This window comes from Papilio xuthus, unplaced genomic scaffold, assembly GCF_000836235.2.
Source record: "Papilio xuthus unplaced genomic scaffold, Pxut_1.1 DF825946.1, whole genome shotgun sequence".
Classification (NCBI taxonomy): Eukaryota; Metazoa; Arthropoda; class Insecta; order Lepidoptera; family Papilionidae; genus Papilio; species Papilio xuthus.
In genome coordinates, this window is record NW_013532703.1 from 4,364,274 (window position 1) to 4,374,644 (window position 10,371).

The 10,371-nt window shown below is 31.4% G+C and overlaps 1 protein-coding gene across 1 annotated transcript in view; it reads left to right on the top strand.

Moving 5' to 3' along the window:
- Positions 1 to 4,303: 4,303 nt before the first annotated feature.
- LOC106124268 (fatty acyl-CoA reductase 1) overlaps positions 4,304 to 10,371 on the top strand; it is an 18,995-nt gene continuing 12,927 nt past the window's right edge. The window contains exon 1 of the mRNA XM_013320748.1: positions 4,304 to 4,489. The gene's annotated coding sequence lies outside the window, so the exon portion shown is untranslated. The remainder of the gene's footprint in view (positions 4,490 to 10,371) is intronic.

Here is a 10,371-nt window from a genome sequence, read left to right on the forward strand (position 1 = left end):
ACAAACTACACTTCATTATAATAATTTAACATGATACCTAACCTGCCAGTAACATAATATTTCTACTACATTAAAAACTTTTTATAAACCTACCTCTTTTTTCAAACATCTTTTGTCAGTTGAATTTACTACTGTGAAATTCCGTTACAACATATTTTTGTCGAAAGGTATTTTATTCACGTCCTTTAAATTACTTTCCCTTAAATGCCCTTTACATTACAAGACTCTTACTTTACACAAGAAAAGGTTAAACTGAACAAAGAGCAGGTAGCTTTAATAAACCAAATTAAATTGATAATAATGTATAATTGAAACTATGATAAATCCGCAATGGCTTGACAAATATCAAAATTCAGTTTACATATGGCAATACTGATTAACAAAGCTAAAGCACATTAGAAACTGTCAAACATTTTGTCAAAATTTATTTGTTTGTCAAGTTTTTTGTTACTATACGGCATCGTTTGTTTGTTCATTTTCTTTTTTTCTTTTAATAAATCCTATGAGTAATTTTTATGGTTACAGAGTTATTGAGGATTATATATAGGTAAATATCCTTTATTAAACCAATTTTGTAAGGACAAACAATCAAGCGATTTGCGTGTATACTTGTCCATTAGCTTCAAACTAAGATACATTGACATATGTGTATTCAGTGCAGGTGTGACCTAGTTGCTAGGACTTTACTTTCATAGTTATTGACGATTGCGATAAGATCTATAACTGTCTGTTAAATCTATTCATTTTAAATGTCCTAGGTATAATGTGACAAGCTTATTTGAGCCAATAAGAGGCTCTGCTGTCGCAGTTTCTTTTAACAGGAATTCATCAGCATTTTGAATGCTGGCAGTCTTCAACCGTACGGTTGCAGTAGTATTTCCAAACCACGACCACTTAAGTTCACGAAGCAAGTACACCTAGTGTTGTGGACGTCCATGAGTGTCGGTGACCTCTATTCATTAAGGATCCAACTGTTCGTTCGCTTTACACTTAAAAAAAATAATTACATAGCGCTATGCTTTGTTACGCTATGCTTGCTCGATATGCTTCTTTTTAACATTCATCCAGTTGAGTATATATGAGAATATTTACTTGCAGCAGAACATCGAGACGCTTTATATGTTTTAGTTATTACCCCTCCACGACCAGACGTCTTTTGGTATTCATTCGTAAGAAGGTTGTATTACATAGAAATGCACCGGAAAATGATTAAAACGAAAAAACCTTTAAAAGATCAATGTTAAACAATCGATCAACTGGAGAATCTTTTAGATTTACAATATCAGTATACACATACTAGGAATGTTATTCAAATTACCAGCTACTCATAGACGCATCTGCTAATATTTATTATGAATACACATTGTCAGGGTCATTTACTGGGTCATGCTTGATGTATTCTGGGTCAAAATCACCAGATGCAATACGATATTGGCCCGTAAAAGTGACGAAACATAAACTTGGTCGTAAGCCTAACCGGTCTTTAGTTTGTGCAGTTGTTTTCAAAAACATATTACAAGTAAACTTTTAAGATGTCGCTAATAATAAGTAAACATCAAATAGCCTTGTGTACAAAATATAAGTGTTTGATTTACTTGACTTAAAGTCATATGTCCTCGTAGTGGGGCAGAGGGCGTCCACAATGCCTACATAGTTCTATGGATTATGAAATATAAGTGTTTAATTCTGTAAAAATTAACTAACTAGGGTGACGTAACTACGTAAATTCATTCATTCTCCACAATTCTGTAAAGCAATGTATGATTTTTTTAATTAAGAAAAAAATACACTTAAGGTGTGTTTTGTATTTTCCAAAGTCCCGCGAAAACAAGATAACTTGACATTATGTCTTCACTGACGTCACGTCGTGATGTAGAGTAGAATAGTTTCTCTATGTTGTTGTGGTACTGAATTCTGGACTATGAAAATATCAACAATAAATGCCGTCCACGGCGAGACGTCACGCTTCCTGATTTAGACGTAGAAATATTTTATTTTAATTTCTAAATACATTATTAATCTTTTTTTTTTCATTAACAAGTATTGTTGCTTTTTTATCTTATTTAGGGTAGGTTTTCACTGTGCATAAAACATATTGTCACATACCTTTTAAAAAAATAGAGACTTCAAAATATAAATATTCTGACTTAGCTCCGCTAATGGATAGATAATTCCCCATAACCCCGTATCTGACCGTAACTTAAGGCCTATTTAAATAACCCTTTATCTTTTTATAATTAAAAAATATTTAAAAATATAAGCTGAAAGGCAGAAAAAAAGAATGGTCCTAAATTTAACATCAATACGGTACAAAAACACAATATGGAAATAACGTTTTTAATAAACAATTAAATGTCAATACTTGTGTTTGTTACAATTTTAAAGGTTACAACAAGAATGTTTTAAATAGTTACAACTATCGATTTTAAAACTTTATCAAAATATTATGAATGTAAATTACCAAATCTACTACTAAGCTGAAAAAAATGTGTGAAAAAAGTTATTAATTATGAAGTTACAAAGTAAACTAAACTAACTACTAAATTTTGCTGCTTACTTCTTATTTCTTACTTTTAAAAGCGACAATTTTGACGAAGATTATCTTATATACTTTGTATATTACAGAAGTAATTTGTCAGTACTTTCGCCTTCCAATCTAGATTAGTTTTTTATTGTTATTCCGAACTTTTTATGTAATTTATTATATCTTTAGGTCAGATTATTTTGAAGCAAAAATCCTTGCAAAATTAAAAATAAATTATATGAGATGAGCAAAAATTGTTCATGATCGATTATTGTATAGGTCTCCAATGACTTCCGATAGCAATAAGATAAGCAGTAGATAATTAACAAACGTTTAAATCTTACTAATACTATAAATTAGATAAATGAATCTCTCTGAAATTTGGCATAGATGTAGAACATAGTCTGGAACAACACATAGGCTACTAATTAAGTTCGTTTTTTTATTTCGAAGAGTTACGGGCGGCAGCTAGTCAGTTATCAAATTGGATATACATATCAATTTATGAATTTTCATTGTTTTACAAAATTAACTGTTTTTAAATTAAGATACTGCCCTGATGCGTCGACCTTTAGTAAACATGAAACAAAGCAATACACTTTCACTAAGACATTGTGTGAACGTCCTCTATCAAACCTATTATATTATAGTTACACCCATAACTTAGCCTACCCAAGCGCCTTTGAAGGCCTCCAAGCCCCGCGGTGTAGACGAAACCGACGATAGTTATTTGCTAGAAAATTTGGCAACATTAATAAAAACATAATAAAGTTAACTCTTATCAAACCGCGTCGTACAAATACCAAAGAGATAATGTGATCTTTTCACATTTTACACAACGTATAAAACATCGAATATTATCAAGATTGATTATTCCTTGCGACATTCACCAATCGTATAGTTTGCAAAATTCTGCCAAACATTCACGAGACATCGGATGATGAAAGAGAAATGCAAGACATTGACCTGCAAATGAATAATTTTATGACATATTTCTACGTCGACATAAAATTATAATTGCGTAAGTAAAATCCATCAAATAAAGTTCCTAATTATTCTTTTTTATTCCTACCCTTTTCTTGGATTTTCAACGTAATGCAATGATCCCGTTCGTGATCCAGCCGTGTCGTTACGATGAAGCTCAGTAAGTATGGCATATCGAAACTTAAAGGAACCTAGGGCCGATCCGTGGGGCACAACCGGTCGAGATGGGCTCCAGTGCGTCCGCCTTGGAACCATGCTGTTGTATGCGGGGAAGGCAGTCCTTCGTAAAGGTGGAATCGCGGTGCATGACTATCCTTATTCTACTCATCTGGGTCGCACCATTGATATATAGGCTGTGGCGGGGTACACTGCATATCTGCTTGTTGTAATCGACAGCAGAGCCAAAGACGTAAGATAAGCATTTAGTAAGATTTTTTGATTTTTTAAATTATTTTCCGTTCATGTCCATACTAATTTCGTAAGTGTTTAATAAGTTGTTTAACAAGCTTGCAATCATTCCCAGAATGGCAATGGTCGTGACAATGATGAATCCGTGTTGCACAACCCCCTCAAAAGAAGCGACCGAAAAAAAAAAACAATAAATTTCACTCCTCCGATCCGCATACGCAATAAAAATACGCAACATGAACTCTCGTAACTGTAAAATGTCTAGTAATTTCATTGATATTTTAAAAAAATGTCATCAATACTTTGGGTTGAGGTGAAACATGGCTCGATAATTAGGGTCGCTTCTTTAAGTCATCAGTTAGTACGATAAGACGGTGAGTCGTAGTCAAAGATTGAGTCGTTCTCTCGGACTCGCATAGTTCCAAGATCATGCGCCATTCTCTGTCGGGATGTCGTAGTCAACGGTTGGAATAACAAATTCTTCTGTGATTATTTTTTTTTTTTACTTTTTGTGACGTGTTTATTCAGTTGTATTTGTGTGTGATTTAATTTTTGTGTGATATTTTCAAAGCAGTAAGTTTATTAATTTTTTTTAAATTTTTTTGGAAAAGATTTTTTATGTTATTGAATATTATAATTTTTTAAATATTTATTTTTACATTTTATATATACACTTTTTTTATTAAACATAAATAAAATATATTAGGCGGTCAATTTGAACATTTGCTTTTTTTAGTTTTTATAACACCCTCAAAAAAAAATTGAAAATAATCTTGATTTTTTTTGATAAACGTTTTATCAATATATTTTGTATATACAGATAACATTGTTCTAATTATCAACAAAAATACATAAGCAGACAATGTTTGCAAAGTTTTAATTCTCATTGCACAACCGTTCATATAATTATAGCTCTTATTTCAAGGTGACACGGTCTTGAATGGCAAGTGTTGCACAACCAAACAAGAATCATACGAGACACGTTGTTGCAATATGCAATTTTTTTGATAAGCCGTCATTTTATGTTATAACACGGCTATAATAAATTTCATTGTATTAAAATTGGTATCATAAGATAAAATATAGGTAAAAAAACACATCAAATTTTATTACATTAATCAACTCTGCATCTAAATATAATATAGGTTGTTTATTTTTATATTTAAAAATCTAAATTATGCAATAGGTTAATAATCGGATCTAAAGGTTAACATATTAAATCAAGTTTAAGTTAAAATTTGGAATGAAAACTGTTATAAAAAAACTATATAAAAATGCATTTGGCTTTAACTGAAAGTGTGTAACTTTAGCATGATCCAAATAATTTATCACAATTAAATGCATCTAATTGATAAATAATTATCGAAAATATATGAGAAGTTTGATATTATTATAAAGATTATGTGTACAGATAAATCTTACTAATATTATAAATTCGAATGTTTGGATGAATGTTTGTTTGAAGGGATCTCCAGAACGGCTTAACGGATCTTGAAATTTGCCATAGGTGTAGAACATAGTCTGGACGAACAAATAGTCACTACATAAGTTTTTTTTTTAATTCCACGCGGACAGTGTCGCGAGCGACAACTAGTGTAATTTCTTTTTAAAGCTACGTAATAATATGGATGGATTCCAGAGATTATAAAAACAATTTAGCAAACAAAAACATATGAATAATGCATAATGCAATGATTAAAACAAAGGGACTATCACGAATATATGCGATATGCGTTTTCGTAAAACCTTCGATACGTTGAATTTTGTATGAGATATATACTTTACACCCGACAGTGGTATAAATGTAATATAAAATTTAGTCTATAATATTACGAATATTTTTTCGCAAGTGTTCGTACAAGGCATCCTGAAGTAAATGTTACAATGGAATCTATATGTGATTTAAAATTTCCGCTCATATCATTTGTTCCAGTTTCAAAAAAAAATGGCAAACGTCTTCTTCAAATTCTTCTACATATTGACAACGGCTTCGTTTGTTTCTTCTTAAGCACTTTATAGTTTTAAATAACCTAATATCGATTTTAACCCTTGAAATAATAACAAATAGAAATTATAAAAAAATAACAGTCACCCGTAACTTTATCCGTGAGGAGGAATTTAAAAAAGATATTTAATTATTTACATTGTTAAGCTTTCACGTCAATTTTCAAGGAATTCTGCGAATGAAAAAAACATTTCTCGACAGAAAGTTACATTCCTTTCGACTTTTAGACTATGAATTTATGAATTTCTTTTCGTGATGCTCGAGGAAGTATTCGTAATAACAAATTTTTTTTTGCAAATCTTATATATAAAATTCTCGTGTCACAATTTTCGTTCCTATACTCCTCCGAAACGGCTTGACCGATTCTCATGAAATTTTGTGAGCATACTGAGTGTCGGTCAACATCTATTTTTAATCCCGCGCGGACGGAGTCGCGGGCGACAGCTAGTTTTATTATAATTTCCTTTCTCACAATTTCCATAAAATATCAATATTTTAATTATTTATGAAAATCTAATACTAATTAATCATAAACCTGTCACAATATAAATAAAATATTGTAATATTTAATGTATTTTGCAATGGCTTAAGTAAATTCAGTTTTGTAAGTTTCGTATGTGTATTTGTATAAATTATTTTAATGAGTTAATTACACAATGTTCTTACATTAGTAAGAAAGAAATAATGAAACAATATAATATATAACTTGTAACAAATTTTACATAGAAATCTTGTTATATAAATCTTTCTCGGACACCAGGATTATTCCTTGAAAAAGACTTCTAGAATATTGCGTCACGAAGACTATTTTTCGTCTTTGTTTTGGCAACATATATATAATATCAATCAAAAAGCGTCAATAGCGTAATGGTTAAGGATACGCATTTCCGATCACGAGGTCGGGGGTTCGAATCCCGCCATTCGACTATTGTCGTAAACCATATCCTAGCACAAGCCTAGAGCTTAGTTGGAATGGTAAAAGAAATATTAGTAAATTTCCAAAAAATCTGCAAATATTTTTCTAAAAAAAAAATATGTATATTAGTTAAAGTTAGTAATAAAAATAACTTCATTTAAAGTACTAAAAACAACACAAACTATTCGTTAAGACGATTCAAACGGACCCAAACTCGATTAGCTTAGGATAGCTTAATTGCATAGTTTCAATGGTCATTTTCACGGAAGAAAACTTAATTAGATTACGAAGTTGGTTAAAACAGAACACAAGTAAATACCGGAACATTAAACCTTATATTGTATAACAATTATAAAATAACTTTTAAATAATCATTAGGGCAGAGATAAGTGCAAGTCTTTGATGTAAAATATGCTAAAGGTCATAGACCTTTGCCTAACGCATTTGTTGAATATTTTAAAGCACAAACAGCCTAATGCTCGAAGTGACAGATTGCAAAACATAAGATCTTGAGTTTGACGCCACCATTATATTTTTTTTCACATGTGTCTAGAATGAAATATAATATTCGAAGACTCAACTAAATATAAAAATAATTGTGATGTCCTAACGGAATAAATCTTTAGCGGGCCTACATTGTACAGCCCTGCACAGAAATTATCCAATGTCATTACAACAAACAAGCTTAAATGATGTACCACGAAACTGCTTGAATCTTTTTACCGACTGCATTTTAAGGGGAAAGTGTTACGGCATACTATACAATGGTCATGGTTGCGAAGATTTCGAAAGGGACATAAAAACATTCGGTTTACAAAGGCCATAAGTTCTTATTTATATATGGTAAGGAATTGTTAAATGTGTACATGATAGAGATTTTTTAATTTTATTTTTAAAAAAAATAATATTGAATGAAATGTTATCATAATGTGGATACAATATTCAATTTTAAATTACAAATTGATGGGTCGATGTTTGTTAAAAGGTATCTCCAGAACAACCGAATCTCGCTAATATTTGGCATTTGATCATAGTCCGAGAGAACATATAGCCTACTATTTTTTTTTATTACGGAATCTCTGGCGACTGCTAGTAATATGGTAAATGCAATAGTTTTAATGGATGTATATTCATATAACTTTTTTTGTATATCACAAGGTGGCAAACGAGCGAGCGGCCACCTAAAATCGCTGAAATAGCGAAGTGACTCCAGAATAGTTAAACGGATTTGAATTTGGAACAAAATTACACTCTGGAACACATATTTCGAAGTCACATCCAAAAGCTAATATCTAAATATTTCACCGGCGAATACAAAATATTTTACGCGGCAACATTGATATTGTATAAAGTGGGCCCCTAACAACACATTGCGTGAAATTCACACTATCATTCAAATTAAACGAACAAATTATTTTTAAATTTTTGTTGACTTTGACACACAAAATGGGGGCCTAGCACGAATATTTGCGACAAACGCCTTTTATCATCATCGTCAATTATGTCAAAATTAGTATAAGGTTTTTGATGGGCTTTATGCCCAACAGGGTGCTTTTTATCGATGACAACAATGGCGACGTTTGCTACAATCATTCGTGCTAGGCCCATAGATAGTGAATAAAGCATGAAGACACTATTTGTCTTTGCTATTTCTTAATATAGAAAGTATCATTCAACATGTTTTGTTGCATTATAACGGACACGCGCAACTTATTACAATCAACTCAACTATGTTTGGATAACAACAATTAGCAGTTCTAAAAGGAAACTATGAACGCTTATAATCTGTACGCATTGGAATTCATAGTCATCGGCTTCTTCAACCGAAACACTTGCCGTATTACTCCAAAAATACAGTTAACCATTGTGTAGATAAACGTATATGTAGTTCCAAAACTGCTTCCAAGTACTTTGTTAATTATTTGTCAGGATGGTATTTCGGAAGTCTACGAAATACCATTTTTTTATATTTGTCTGCCTGTCAGTCTGCAAGTCTGCGCATGTACCGGGTAATCTCCGAAACGACTGGACTCATTTTGCCGGGACTTTTTATGGAATATAGCTAATATGTGTATTTTTCTTTAATTCCATTCTGACCAAGTTGCGGACAATGCCATGTTTTCAATATAAGTATTCGTAAGATTCACCATGACAAGCCTACATTAATTTACACGTGGCAGAAAACTGCGATGTAATGGTACAAATAATGAGGAAGGTTATATTTGTGTTAAATATTTTTTTAGACTACCGCAAAAATCACTCAGACGTGTAACATGACATCGGTAAATAATAGAGACTAGCTAATTAAAATAGTGACAGTCGGTGGCTCAGGGGTTAAAGCACTTGACTTGTAATCTGCAAGTCCTAGGTTCGAATCTCGCCATGTACCAATGTGTTTTCTATTTTTGATTTTCATATGTACATTTATCCGACGATCATACGGTGAAGGAAAATATCGTGATGCAACCTGCACTTATCTGAAAAGAAATTCAAAGATATGTGTGAAGTCAACCAACTCACACTGGGCCAGCGTAGTTGATTATCGCCTAATCACCCATAACTTAGGGTAGACATATAGTGAGCTGATGATGATGATGATGATGATGAATTAAAATAGTTTAATACCAATTAACGCATTAATATGAATTATTAAAAGTTTTAACGTAACGTAAAATTAATATTACGTTAATACGCGGGTTTGAAAAGACAAGACTCTTTAAACTCAATTTGAAAGTCAACCTATTGAATTATCTTGTCGTAATAATATTGGTAAAAACTATATTTTTATTAAAAGTATTTACATTCCTATAAATTATCATTAGCGCTATGTCCTTATTAGAAATGATTGCTTTAATTAATAGTTAGGAAATGTTCAGTTTTGTTTATATCTAGTAATAGATTTTGCATAATGGAAAAAATTTTCTCACTAATGTATCTTAAAATCTAGAAAAAACAGTGATTAGTTAGATACGTAACATGTCATTTGCTGAGGGAATTTCCGTCATGATATCGGAAAAACACATTATGTGCTGCAATTAATACGTTATACAACTAGATTACGAATTTATAACAAGTCTGATACGATTGATGTCTTTGTTTTTTTCAATGGGAATTTGAAGGACAACATTACAAGGGATTTACAAGGGGAATTACAAGGAATGAGAATTTCTTCCCTAGTTGAAACTTCTCACTATAAAATCTACAATGAATATATCTTTATATATATAATTCTTCTGTGAGTGTGTATGTCACTGAACTTCTCTCAAACGACTGGACCGATTTTGATGAAATTTTTTTGTGTGTGTTCAAGGGGATCTGGGAATGGTTTAGATTCACAATTTTCATCAAATATTAACTTCATATTAATTTATTCAAATTAAAGACGTTTAGACAGGACAACGTCTGTCGGGTCCGCTAGTATACATACAAAATATTACCTTCAACAAAGTTCAGTCAAGTAATTAAATATAGTAATAAACATAAAATATATTATAATATTAAATGACAATGTAACAGGCAAAAAAAATGTAATAA